The following is a 14099-nucleotide window of genomic DNA, read 5'->3' as shown; positions in this document are numbered from 1 at the left end:
TGTAGGCACCACAGGAACATCTTCCCGCGCTGTGCTACTTTCCGGTTCGGAAGGGGTGACTATCACCTCATCAAGTTCCACTTTCCTCCCACTTACTTCCTTCGAGAGAAACTCTTTCTCCAGAAAGGACCCATTCTTGGCAACGAAGATCTTGCCTTCGGATCTGAGGTAGAAGGTGTACCCAATAGTTTCCTTAGGGTATCCTATGAAGACGCATTTCTCTGACTTGGGTTCGAGCTTTTCAGGTTGAAGTTTCTTGACATAAGCATCGCATCCCCAAACTTTTAGAAACGACAGCTTAGGTTTCTTCCCAAACCATAATTCATACGGTGTCGTCTCAACGGATTTCGACGGAGCCCTATTTAAAGTGAATGCGACAGTCTCTAAAGCGTAGCCCCAAAATGAGAGCGGTAGATCGGTAAGAGACATCATAGATCGCACCATATCCAATAGAGTGCGATTACGACGTTCGGACACACCATTTCGCTGAGGTGTTCCAGGCGGCGTGAGTTGTGAAACGGTTCCACATTTCCTTAAGTGCGTACCAAATTCGTGACTTAAATATTCTCCACCACGATCTGATCATAAGAACTTTATTTTCCTGTCACGTTGATTCTCAACCTCACTCTAAAATTCCTTGAACTTTTCAAAGGTTTTAGACTTGTGTTTCATTAGGTAGACATACCCATATCTACTTAAGTCATCAGTGAGAGTGAGAACATAACGATATCCTCCGCGAGCCTCAACACTCATTGGACCGCACACATCGGTATGTATGATTTCCAATAAGTTGGTTGCTCGCTCCATTGTTTCGGAGAACGGAGTCTTGGTCATCTTACCCATGAGGCATGGTTCGCACGTGTCAAATGATTCGTAATCAAGAGACTCCAAAAGTCCATCTGCATGGAGCTTCTTCGTGCGCTTGACACCAATGTGACCAAGGCGGCAGTGCCACAAGTATGTGGGACTATCGTTATCAACTTTACATCTTTTGGTATTCACACTATGAATATGTGTAACATCACGTTCGAGATTCATCAAGAATAAACCATTGACCAGCGGGGCATGACCATAAAACATATCTCTCATATAAATAGAACAACCATTATTCTCGGATTTAAATGAGTAGCCATCTCGAATTAAACGAGATCCAGATACAATGTTCTTGCTCAAAGCTGGCACTAAATAACAATTATTGAGGTTTAAAACTAATCTCGTAGGTAGATGCAGAGGTAGCGTGCCGACGGCGATCACATCGACCTTGGAACCATTCCCGACGTGCATCGTCACCTCGTCCTTTGCCAGTCTCCGTTTCTTCCGCAGTTCCTGTTTTGAGTTACAAATATGAGCAACCGCACCGGTATCAAATACCCAGGAGCTACTACGAGTACTGGTAAGGTACACATCAATTACATGTATATCACATATACCTTTGGTGTTGCCGGCCTTCTTGTCCGCTAAGTATTTGGGGCAGTTCCACTTCCAGTGACCACTTCCCTTGCAATAAAAGCACTCAGTCTCAGGCTTGGGTCCATTCCTTGGCTTCTTCCCGGCAACTGGCTTACCGGGCGCGGCAACTCCCTTGCCGTCCTTCTTGAAGTCCTTCTTACCCTTTCCCTTCTTGAACTTAGTGGTTTTATTCACCATCAACACTTGATGTTCCTTTCTGATCTCCACCTCCGCTGATTTCAGCATCGAATATACCTCGGGAATGGTCTTTTCCATCCCCTGCATATTGAAGTTCATCACAAAGCTCTTGTAGCTTGGTGGAAGCGACTGAAGGATTCTGTCAATGACCGCGTCATCCGGGAGATTAACTCCCAGCTGAGACAAGCGGTTGTGTAACCCAGACATTCTGAGTATGTGCTCACTAACAAAACTATTTTCCTCCATTTTACAGCTGAAGAACTTGTCGGAGACTTCATATCTCTCGACCTGGGCATGAGCTTGGAAAACCAATTTCAGCTCTTCGAACATCTCATATGCTCCATGTTTCTCAAAACGCTTTTGGAGACCCGGTTCTAAGCTGTAAAGCATGCCGCACTGAATGAGGGAGTAATCATCAGCACGTGATTGCCAAGCGTTCATAACGTCTTGGTTCTCTGGGATTGGTGCTTCACCTAGCGGTGCTTCTAGGACATAATCTTTCTTGGCAGCTATGAGGATGATCCCCAGGTTCCGGACCCAGTCCGTATAGTTGCTGCCATCATCTTTTAGCTTGGTTTTCTCTAGGAACGCGTTGAAGTTGAGGACAACGTGGGCCATTTGATCTACAAGACATATTGTAAAGATTTTAGACTAAGTTCATGATAATTAAGTTCATATAATCAAATTATTCAATGAACTCCCACTCAGATAGACATCCCTCTAGTCATCTAAGTGAAACATGATCCGAGTTAACTAGGCCGTGTCCGATCATCACGTGAGACGGACTAGTCAAGATCGGTGAACATCTCCATGTTGATCGTATCTTCTATACGACTCATGCTCGACCTTTCGGTCCTCCGTGTTCTGTGGCCATGTCTGTACATGCTAGGCTCGTCAAGTCAACCTAAGTGTATTGCGTGTGTTCCGAGGCCATGTCTGTACATGCTAGGCTCGTCAACACCCGTTGTATGCGAACGTTAGAATCTATCACACCCGATCATCACGTGGTGCTTCGAAACAAGGAACCTTCGCAACGGTGCACAGTTAGGGGGGAACACTTTCTTGAAATTATTATAAGGGATCATCTTACTTACTACCGTCGTTCTAAGCAAATAAGATGCAAAACATGATAAACATCACATGCAATCAAATAGTGACATGATATGGCCAATATCATTATGCTCCTTTGATCTCCATCTTCGGGGCACAATGATCATCTTCGTCACCGGCATGACACCATGATCTCCATCATTGTGTCTTCATGAAGTTGTCACGCCAATGATTACTTCTACTTCTATGGCTAACGCGTTTAGCAATAAAGTAAAGTAATTTACATGGCGTTATTCAATGACACGCAGGTCATACAAAAATAAAGACAATTCTATGGCTCCTGCCGGTTGTCATACTCATCGACATGCAAGTCGTGATTCCTATTACAAGAATATGATCAATCTCATACATCACATATATCATTCATCACATCTTCTGGCCACATCACATCACATAGCACATGCTGCAAAAACAAGTTAGACGTCCTCTAATTGTTGTTGCAAGTTTTTACGTGGCTTGAATAGGTTTCTAGCAAGAACGTTTCTTACCTACGTAAAACCACAACGTGATATGCCAATTTCTATTTACCCTTCATAAGGACCCTTTTCATCGAATCCGTTCCGACTAAAGTGGGAGAGACAGACACTCGCTAGCCACCTTATGCAACTAGTGCATGTCAGTCGGTGGAACCTGTCTCACGTAAGCATACGTGTAAGGTCGGTCCGGGCCGTTTCATCCCACAATACCGCCGAAACAAGATAAGACTAGTAGCGGCAAGAAGAATTGGCAACATCTACGCCCACAACTGCTTTGTGTTCTACTCGTGCATTGTAACTACGCATAGGCCTGGCTCTGATACCACTGTTGGGGATCGTAGCAGAATTTTAAAATTTCCTATGCATCACCAAGATCCATCTATGGAGTGTACTAGCAACGAGGGGAAAGGAGTGCATCTACATACCCTTGTAGATCGCGAGCGGAAGCGTTCCAATGAACGGGGTTGATGGAGTCGTACTCGCCGTGATCCAAATCACCGATGACCGAGTGCCGAACGGACGGCACCTCCGCGTTCAACACACGTACGGAGCAGCGACGTCTCCTCGTTCTTGATCCAGCAAGGGGGGAGGAGAGGTTGATGGAGATCCAGCAGCACGACGGCGTGGTGGTGGATGTAGCGGGATCTCGGCAGGGCTTCGCCAAGCTTCTGCGAGAGGGAGAGGTGTTGCAGGGGAGGAGGGAGGCGCCAAAGGCTGTAGTACTACTGCCCTCCCTCCCCCCTTTATATTTGCCCCCTGGGAGGGGGGGGAGCCGGCCAGGAACCCATCTACATGGGGGGCGGCGGCCAGGGGGGAGACTTGCCCCCCAAGGCAAGTGGGGCGCCCCCACCCTAGGGTTTCCAACCCTAGGCGCAGGGGGAGGCCCATGGGGGGCTCGCCAGCCCACTAAGGGCTGGTTCCCTTCCCACTTCAGCCCACGGGGCCCTCCGGGATACGTGGCCCCACCCGGTGGACCCCCGGGACCCTTCCGGTGGTCCCGGTACAATACCGGTGACCCCCGAAACATTCCCGGTGGCCGAAACTCGACTTCCTATATATAATTCTTCACCTCCGGACCATTCCGGAACTCCTCGTGACGTCCGGGATCTCATCCGGGACTCCGAACAACTTTCGGGTTTCCGCATACTCATATCTCTACAACCCTAGCGTCACCGAACCTTAAGTGTGTAGACCCTACGGGTTCGGGAGACATGCAGACATGACCGAGACGCCTCTCCGGTCAATAACCAACAACGGGATCTAGATACCCATGTTGGCTCCCACATGTTCCACGATGATCTCATCGGATGAACCATGATGTCGAGGTTTCAATCAATCCCGTATACAATTCCCTTTGTCAATCGGTATGTTACTTGCCCGAGATTCGATCGTCGGTATCCCAATACCTTGTTCAATCTCGTTACCGGCAAGTCTCTTTACTCGTACCGTAATGCATGATCCTGTGACTAACTCCTTAGTCACATTGAGCTCATTATGATGATGCATTACCGAGTGGGCCCAGAGATACCTCTCCGTCATACGGAGTGACAAATCCCAGTCTCGATCCGTGCCAACCCAACAGACACTTTCAGAGATACCCGTAGTGTACCTTTATAGTCACCCAGTTACGTTGTGACGTTTGGCACACCCAAAGTACTCCTACGGTATCCGGGAGTTGCACGATCTCATGGTCTAAGGAGAAGATACTTGACATTGGAAAAGCTCTAGCAAACGAACTACACGATCTTTGAGCTATGCTTAGGATTGGGTCTTGTCCATCACATCATTCTCCTAATGATGTGATCCCATTATCAATGACATCCACTGTCCATAGTCAGGAAACCATGACTATCTGTTGATCAACGAGCTAGTCAACTAGAGGCTTACTAGGGACACGTTGTGGTCTATGTATTCACACATGCATTACGATTTCCGGATCACACAATTATAGCATGAACAATAGACAATTATCATGAACAAAGAAATATAATAATAAGCATTTATTATTGCCTCTAGGGCATATTTCCAACAGGCCGAGCTCTTCCTTGGACAGCTCAAGGTCCCGCTTCAGTGCGGCGACCTCCGCAGTACGAGCGGCGGCGGCCAGCAGTGAAGCCTGCTTATTCACATAGACGCATTCTGATTAGACTCCTACGCTTATTATTTTATCCTCTATTCGGTTTTTCTTCGCGAATGCCAAACAGAGCATCAGGGGCTACTGTCTATGCTGTAACATTTTCTTACAATTTGATTACTTACCTCAAAGCCGGTTAGGAGGCTGGCACAGGCTTCAGTCAGTCCGCTCTTAGTGGACTGAACCTTCTTGATTACCACACTCATAATAGTGCGGTGCTCTTCGTCAATGGAAGCGCCGGGAAGCACTTCCAACAAGTTGTCCGATGCCTCTGGATGGACAGAGGCCATCGGCACAGACGGCTTGCCCCCCTTAGCGAGGGGTTGCCTGACAGAATTCGGAACCACTGGAGCTTCCGGCGCCGTATTCGGCTTGGGGCTAGACTTGCTGCCCCCGGCGTTGGGGCCCAGGGGAGTCTTGCCCCTCGTACGCCCAGCACCTGGAATGTCGCCTTGGGGCACCTCTGGAACTGTCTCCCTCGGTTCTATTCCCTTTGAGACAACACCTCGGCGTCGTCCGTAGGGCGGGGGGAGGAGGCGGTCGGGAGTGAATCGCTGTTCATATCTGACGGGCCCAAAGAATCATCCAACGAAGACACGTCGATATGGGCTCGGGATGGACTGCATAATCATGCGTGGCGTGATAAGAAACAATACAATAAAACATACCAAGAATTATTATGGTATCCGGATACTCACGACTTCGCCAGGGGCTTGTCCCTGGGTAACCACTCCTCGTCACTGAAAGTGGCCGTCGTGGAGCAGTCCGGGAGGAGGGTCCTTCCCTTCTTGGACCCTTCGGCCTCCCCTGATGGGGCGGCCTTCCTTTTCCTGTTCCCCCCGGCTAGGGGGGGGGAGAACTTTCCTCTTCCTCCTCCTTGTTTTCGTGGGAGGAGTGCGCCTCGGTGTTTTCGGACGATGAGTCCGATATAACCTTGCGCCGGAGACCCTTCCTGGTCCCCGTGGCCTTCTTCTTGGCCTTCTTCTCCGGCACCTCATAAGGCGCCAGAACCAGCATCTCCGTTAGGAGAGCATCTGCTGGATCTTCAGGCAGGGGAGCCGGACAATTGATCTGCTCCGCTATCGCTACCCAGTCCTGTTAAATGGCGTGGAGGCTTAGATCCCGCGCATGGTTATACTGGGGAAATAACATCTTATGAGATGTAAAAGACTTACCGGATTGGCAGGGCGCTTTGCGCTGAGTCCGCGGTCCTCGGTAAGGGGAGGAGGTACCTCGGCGCCCTTGAACAGCACCTTCCAGACGTCCTTGTGCGTCGTGTCGAAGAGCTCTCGCAGCGTCTGGTGCTCGGCCGGGTCGAACTCCCACAAATTGAATGCCCGTCTTTGACACGGGAGGATCCGGCGGAAGAGCATGACTTGGACCACGTTGACGAGCTTGATTTTCTTGCTCATCATGTTTTCGACGCATGTCTGGAGTCCGGTCAGCTCTACTGAGGAACCCCAGGATAGGCCCTTCTCTTTCCAGGGGGTGAGCCGCATGGGGATTCCGGATCGAAATTCGGGGGCCGCCACCCAGTTGGTGTCGCGCGGCTCGGTGATGTAGAACCACCCCGATTGCCACCCCTTTACGGTCTCCACATAGGAGCCTTCGAGCCAGGTGACGTTGGGCATCTTGCCCACCATGGCGCCTCCGCACTCCGCTTGCTGGCCGACCACCACCTTCGGTTTAACGTTGAAGGTCTTCAGCCACAGGCCGAAGTGGGGCTTGATGCGGAGGAAGGCCTCGCACACGATGATAAACGCCGAGATGTTGAGGATGAAATTGGGGGCCAGATCGTGAAAGTCTAGCCCGTAGTAGAACATGAGCCCGCGGGCAAACGGATGGAGGGGAAATCCCAATCCGCGGACGAAGTGGGCAAGAAATACCACCCTCTCATGGGGTTCTGGAGTAGGGACGATCTGCCCCGCATCTGGCAGCCGGTGCGCGATATCCGCGGCCAGGTATCCGGCTCCCCACAGCTTTGTGATGTCCTCCTCCGTAACGGAGGAGACCATCCACTTGCCTCCCACTCCGGACATGCTTGGAGTGGTTTGAGGAGAAAAACGCGAAACTTGGGTGCTAGAGCTCGAGTGCGCAAGAATGGATGAGCAAGGAGGAAGAAGGCATGGGTGAAAAAGGTGAATCCTTGTCCCTTTATAAGGGCGGAAGAAACTATGCGCCTCCCCACCTACCTGGTAAACTCGCTTATTCCCCAAGCGCCGTAATTTATGGCATGGTTGGGTTACCCACACCCGTATTGATGAGAATCCCGTGATAAGGGGACACGATCTCTTCTTCGATAAGACGTGCCAAGAAAACCGCATCGCAATATGTGCAGTGGCTGGTTGTGAAAAACGGTTCGAATAATGACCGGGCCGTGGTGTGATGTCATGCTGCAGAATGTGTCAGCAGATTAGATTTGTGGAAATATTATTCTCTCTACGGTGGTATGTGAAATTTGTTTTGCAGAGCCGGACACTATCCTTGTGTTCAAAATCTTCTATCGAGTATTCGGAGGAAGAACCCGCCTTGCAATGCCGAAGACAATCTGCGCACCGGACACATCGTCATTGAAGCCTGGTTCAGGGGCTACTGAGGGAGTCCTGGATTAGGGGGTCCTCGGACAGCCGTACTATATCCTTTGGCCGGACTGTTGGACTATGAAGATACAAGATTGAAGACTTCGTCCCGTGTCCGGGTGGGACTCTCCTTGGCGTGGAAGGCAAGCTTGGAAATACGGATATGTAGATCTCCTCCCTTGTAACCGACTCTGTGTAACCCTAGCCCCCTCCGGTGTCTATATAAACCGGAGGGTTTAGTCCGTAGGACAACAACAATCATACCATAGGCTAGCTTCTAGGGTTTAGCCTCTACGATCTTGTGGTAGATCAACTCTTGTAATACTCATATCATCCAGATCAATCAAGCAGGAAGTAGGGTATTACCTCCATCAAGAGGGCCCGAACCTGGGTAAAAATCGTGTCCCCGGCCTCCTGTTACCATCCGCCTTAGACGCACAGTTCGGGACCCCCTATCCGAGATCCTCCGGTTTTGACACCGACAGTGTCTACAGCCCGTATAAGGCCCATTGTTTCTACACCGCAGAAGGCCCATTGTTTCTACGGCCCTTAGAAGGCGCATCGTTTCTACGGCCCATAGGAGGCCCATGTTAACTACAGTAAATATGTAGCCCATGGTTATTGTGATCTAGTTTGAAAAAATAGGTTATTGCGGCCACTAGCAAACCGCGGAAAAAGAACTATACTGACTACAAGAAAACAAATAAACAAGACAATAAGGAAATAAATAAGCAAGCAACTTACGCTAGGCTATCACAGCTATTACACATATTACATCCACTGGGCATCGAAGTTCGCCAGCAGTGCAAATATAGGGAACAAAGCAGCATATAAACGCCGTAGCAAAACAAGTCCAGAACTGAAACCACTTCAGAAGAGCTCAAGAAACAATATCCTGGGTACCCATAATGCTGGCAAGATGCTTAACAAGCTTATTAACTTTCTCTTGTTTGGCGCTTAAATCCTCCAACACTTGCTGTTGCACCAGAAAGTATACATCTGAATTCTGCAGGGACTTCCTCAGTCCTTCGGCTTCCTGTCACATAACATCTGATCGATGTCTTTCAACTTGAAGTTGAGACTCAAGAAGCCGAACTGATTCAGGCAGCGAGTTCGAAGAGCTGGTGCCAGCCGTAGTAGCCAGTAACTCGAACACTACATCAAGACATGACTTTGGGGTTGTCTCAGTGTCTTCAATATAGTTTTTATCAGCTTTCTTGGAGACCAACAGGGATGTCTCACTATCTTGAACCTTATCTGCATTACTTCCTTTACCATTGCATAACGGGGTACTCTTCTCCAATATTTTATCCGCGTTCTAAAAGAGAAACAAACAAACACATCACAGGTTTACAATGTAGTATATGAAACTCATTTTGGTAAACCAGTTCAGTAGTAAGGTGGACAGGATAATAGCATGAAACAAACATATATCTATGTAGTATGGTCACTATATGGTCTATATCATTCTAGTTTATGTTGCCAAATCAAGATAGATACAGTCCGAATCATATCTATTTAAGACAAAGCAGCATAGACAGAATATAAGTGTGGGAAACTACAGAGCAATAACAACACTTGTAATGTGCATGGCATGAGAACATAAATGTTTATTCAATTGAAACTGAAATCAACATAGAGCAAGTTACAACAGCAAACACGTTAAAGAAACAGGTTTAAAACATACCTATGCACCATTGGAGTTTCAATTGCATCCCTCAAATTTGAAATTAGTTGGTATGAGTAAATACAGTGATGCAAGAGCAAAGTAGTATGAACCATAGCTACGGAACCTGACCTGAGAACAATTCTTCTTCTGCTTTAGGCGTTGACTTAGGGTTCGGAGTGGTGGTCCTCGTGCTTTGGGCACTACAGTTGCCTTACTAACTGCTCGTGTTTGGGTGCTCTGTGGTGGAGACGGTGTTGTGTCAACGGGAACTGGGTTACTATCTGCTGGGGTTGGGGTTAGAAGGGGTGTAGCTGGTTCTCTGTCCAACTGGGTAGGGGTACAATCTGCGTGAGTCTGGGTTATGTGTGGTGGGGCTGGTTCTTGGGCAAGTACAACCGTGGTTCTATCTCCATCGACAGGTAGCATGATCTTTTCTGAAGACCGTGTTTTTACTCCCACAGATACTGCCATCACCCCCTCCAATTGAAATGGCTGATAAACAAGAAAAGTAATTGAATGTACAGACATTGTAAGATAGACAGGTGCAATGGATAGTAGGGAAGAAAATAGGGCATGAAATAATTCACATTTATGTTGTCTAACCAAACAGAATAGCAGGACATAACTTCACATATATGATGGCTAATTAAACAGGATAGCATGACACAATTTCACATGTATGATGGCTAACTAAACAGGATAGAATGACATACTTCAAAATATGATGACTATGTAAACATGATGACATGATATAACTATACGATGTGTCTATTGAAGTGGTTGGCATGCTATAAATCACAAACATGCCGTCGATGGAAACAGGATGGCATGATATAATTCATGGATAGAATGACATAATTCAAAATATGATGACTATGTAAACAGGATGAGATGATATAACTATATTATGTCTTTAGAAAATGGGTTGGCATGCCATAATTCAGATACATGCTGTCTATGTAAACATCATGGCATGATATAATTCAAATATATGATTTATATACTAAGGAAGTGAATAGAGGGCAATCGCATATATGATGTGTCAACTAAGGAGATGGCATTCAATATCGTGTATATGATGTAAAAACTAAGCATTGCAATACAACATATGCATGATATGAGTAATATAACCCTGCCATGTTTGAGCATACACCTCAGGGGGATAATAGGACTGGTCATCTGCCTCTGAATCCTCCTCTGAAGAGCTATCTGTAACCAGCAAGATATCTGCTTCAGCAGGTAGCATTGTCTGCTCTGAAGACCTTGTTTTCACTCCAGATTTCTCCATCACCAATTCAAATGGCTGATGCACAAGAAGAGCAGTTTAATATACAAACATTATCGACAAAAGCAATGAGAAATACAAAAAAAGGACGGCATGATATAATTCACATATATGACGCTTGGCTAAACAGCATGGCATTGCATAATTCACATATATAATGCCTTGCAACAAGATAGCATTGCATAATTCACATATATAATGTCTTGCAACAAGATCGCATTGCATAATTCACATATATGGTAATTAGACACTAAACAGGTGGCATTTACACAAAGCATGTCTAAACTAAGCAAATGACATAGCAATGCAAGATACCATACGCACGATATGAGCAACATAACCCTGCTAAGTTAGAGCATGCACCTCGGGGGGGGGGGGGAATAGGACTGGTCATCTGTCTCTAAATCCTCCTCTGAGGAGCTATCTGTAACCAGCAAGACATGCGCTTCGTCTGATAGCATTGTCTGCTCTGAAGACCTTGTTTCCACTCCAGATTTTTCCATGACCGTGCCGAATGGCTGATGCACAGGAAGAGTAATTGAATTTACTAAAATTATTGACAAATTTAACACGTAATAAAAAAATGATGTCATGATATAATTCACATATAAGATGACTGGCTAACCAGGGTGGCATTGCAAAATTCACATATATGATGCCTGGCTAAACAAGATGGCATTGCATGATTCACATATACGATAAAGAAACTAAACAGATGGCATTGACACAAAGCATGTCTAAACTAAGCAGATGACATCTCTGATGTATACAGTAAGCAATGCAAGGCACCATATGCATGATATTACCAACATCAGCATGCCAAGTTAGAGCGAAGACCTCATGGGGTAAATAGGAGTAGTCTTCTACTTCTGAATCCCCCTCAGAATAGTTATCTTCCTCTTGATTACGATCCGAAATGGGTGGAGGGGGGCTGCCTTTGCGCCCACCATGGAGCGACATCTGCATGAAATTTTATTGCCACGCAAGGCTCGTCTCTTTTGCTCTACATGTTCAGTTCCATTGTGTACGATAACTGACATGCATAGGAATAAAACATAGTGAGATTATGTAAGGAGTGCATGCACAAATCCAGAGTGATGGTAGCAAACTGTGGATAGACCCAAAACCAATGATAGCAGGCAGATAATAGCTTTAGTTAAAAATACAGATAATGGCTCCTTTCATGTTTGTTTGCACCCAACATGAAACTCATAGTAGACACCCGAGATTAACCGGATAGTAGACATATAGTACTGATTGCTGCCCTAATATGTACCCCACAACCATTTAAAACTCAAGTTTCAACATAAGTTTGGACCTGACTCAGAGTCTAATAGGTGAACACGATGATAAAGTAGCATGTCATCATATTAAGCGATGCATAAGGTAAGCAGACACGGAAGAGTGCGATCTCTCTTGCGGACCCGTGTAGTCCTCAAGGTCATCTGCTCAGTTGATGATGGTAATGCAGCTGTCGTGGCTGCCGACGATGGGGAAGAAGATCTGAGGCGGCGAAAGACAGTCTGGAGAGCGGATCCCTGTTGTGGTGAACCCTTCCGTCGTTGGAGCAGCTGAGCTGGGGTGGAACACAGTACCGCAGGAGCAGGACAAACCACACAAGGTTTTCTTTGACTCATATCTGTAACAGAAGTAATTGTGCAAGGGCTTGTTTGAATTTGAGGATTCTAACAATGCAGGGATAGGAAATAGACAAGAATAGGATAGGAATGCACGTGCAAAACAGAGAATTTAAAAACACATGATTTCTGCCAATCTGGGTGTTTGGTTCACAAGAATTGGAAGATCACAGGATGCAAAGAAGCATGGTGAGATTAAGTCAAACCACAAGAAAATGTACGGTTATAATGCTATTATGCTACTATCTCTTAGTATTGTGCTTCATGAATAGGAATTTGAAAAGGAGGACAAGTGGAAATTAAAATTCCTACGGTTTTTCTTTCAAGGAGACACTAAAGGAACAAATCCTATAGCTTTCCTTAGCTCCATTCCTTTGCACCAAATTCATGAAAAGTAGTACAATACGAAACTTTCCAATTCCTATGTTTTTCATTCACTTTTCCTTTCAAGCACTGGCGATTCTAGTAGGTAGGCTTGAGCAAGGAAAAGCCTACACTAAAAAAATGTTTTTGTGCTACTTATATTACTTTGGACCCAGGCCACTGCCCTACTAGCTCAACTCCTAGGGCCATCGACAAATGCACAACTCAAATGCGCAGAGAATAAATAATGATGGCGTTCAAGAGAGTCCATCATGGATAGCTAAGTTGCCTGGTACCTCACTTGTCATATAGTAGGATAAAATAATCATATTTCCTGTTACTCCGTGTGCTCAGTGGACAATATATATAACATGCAGAGTAAAAAAGAGATGCAACAAGTGTACAACCTCTTTGGCAAAGCCATGTCGATCTCAGCGTGATTGGGTTGGCCGGTGAGGATGCTCCGGCTGACTTGGCTGTCGGAGGAGGGGAAGAAGATCTTAGGCGTCTGGAGATGGAGCCCGAGGTACTGCTCCGCTGTGATGGAGGGTTTCGTCGTTGGAGCAGCTCCGGTGAGTTGTACGACGCCGAGGCTGAAGCAGGACAAGAGAGACAACGTTAACCTGAGTGGAATTCTAAGAGCATCTCCAATAGATGACATAAAATACATAACCACAAAGTTCTAGATGTAAAATACATCAGCCGCTCATCTCTGAACTTAACTGTCGAAACTGAATTTAACTATCAAAACTGAACTTAACTGTCGAAACTGAATTTTGCTGTCGATACTGAATTTTACTGTCGAAACTGAACGCACTAGAGGTGAGGCTACACGTCAGTCGACTGACTTTTTCATCTCTGGTCAGTCGATTTTGCAGCCGTTGGATACGAAATCAAGGGCCTGCAGTTCATCTTCAACCTCCACCCCCTGAGCCGCCAGCCACCACCGGCCAAACAGCTGCCCCGCTGCCCGCGGCCGACGGTGCGCCGCCCCGCCCGCCCCGAAAACACTCCCCACCACCGGTCCGCCGCCGCCCCGGCCATCCCTCTAGGCCCCCCCGTGCCGAGCTTTTTCTTCGGCGATCCCCATGCCACCGCCCCACCACCACCGGCGACCACCGCCCCCACCTTGAACCCTAAGATTGATAGTGGGGTACCTCTCCGGCGAGCCCCCCTCCCCGTTGCGGCTGGTTCTTCCT

Source organism: Triticum aestivum, chromosome 2D, assembly GCF_018294505.1.
Source record: "Triticum aestivum cultivar Chinese Spring chromosome 2D, IWGSC CS RefSeq v2.1, whole genome shotgun sequence".
NCBI lineage: Eukaryota > Viridiplantae > Streptophyta > Magnoliopsida > Poales > Poaceae > Triticum > Triticum aestivum.
The sequence above is the reverse complement of the archived record's forward strand: the minus strand, read 5'-3'. Positions refer to the sequence as shown.